Genomic DNA, 855 nt, shown 5'->3' with positions numbered 1-855 from the left:
ACATAAAATAAAACTTCTGTCTTTTGTTTTGAATATGTCAGACCTCATGAAAGAACTCAGTTTGGTCTCTTTAGAGGAACAGAGGACTCCAGTTTTGGAATATTAATTGTTGGCTGTGGGAATTGGTGGGGTTTTGCTGTATTTGAATGTAACACACAGTAGCTAACCAATTCTGTATTTCACTTTCTTGCCAAATCAACAGAACAGTTTAGTATTTAATGGTCTGATTTTGCAACTGCTTAAAGGGCCTGATGTTTAATAGTGTGAGTGGTACTGGTAAAATCAAAAGTCTATGAACCCAACACTATATTAATATCATGTTTGTAACATCAAGTATTTCTTGTTTTGCTTTCCTTACTCAAAAGATTAATGAACATTCGTATTAATAACAGTGGGCTTCTCTGGTGAGAAGGACAAATTTGAATTTGTGAGCCATAATATGTTACAATTAATATGTTCACTTTGGCAACCATTCTGCTTGCATTTTACCAAAATGATTTTCATTTCCCATTTCCACTATTTTTTTCTATGCATATACCATTTCAATTAACATACTCTTGTTTCCTAATTATTTCTTCCAACAAGAAAGAAAAAAAATTTAAAATATGTTTTCAATTACTTTTGTTTACTTGCTTTAAAAAAAAATCCAAGGAATTTTCCAAGAATCCAGCATGTTGGAAACTAGCAACAGAAGACAAGTGAAACAGTGCTCCTGCACAGCAATCTGCAGTGAGGTTCTGAGCAATGGCCATCTCTTCTGTTTTGTACTTTTTGTTGGTTAACTATTTCTTTTTCACATGTACATTGTTGTCTTGGTAAAAGTGTGCCTGACTGTCATGGTTTAACCCCAGCCAG

The sequence above is a fragment of the Acanthisitta chloris genome, unplaced genomic scaffold (genome assembly GCF_000695815.1).
Source record: "Acanthisitta chloris isolate BGI_N310 unplaced genomic scaffold, ASM69581v1 scaffold11034, whole genome shotgun sequence".
Taxonomy (NCBI): Eukaryota; Metazoa; Chordata; class Aves; order Passeriformes; family Acanthisittidae; genus Acanthisitta; species Acanthisitta chloris.
The sequence above is the reverse complement of the archived record's forward strand: the minus strand, read 5'-3'. Positions refer to the sequence as shown.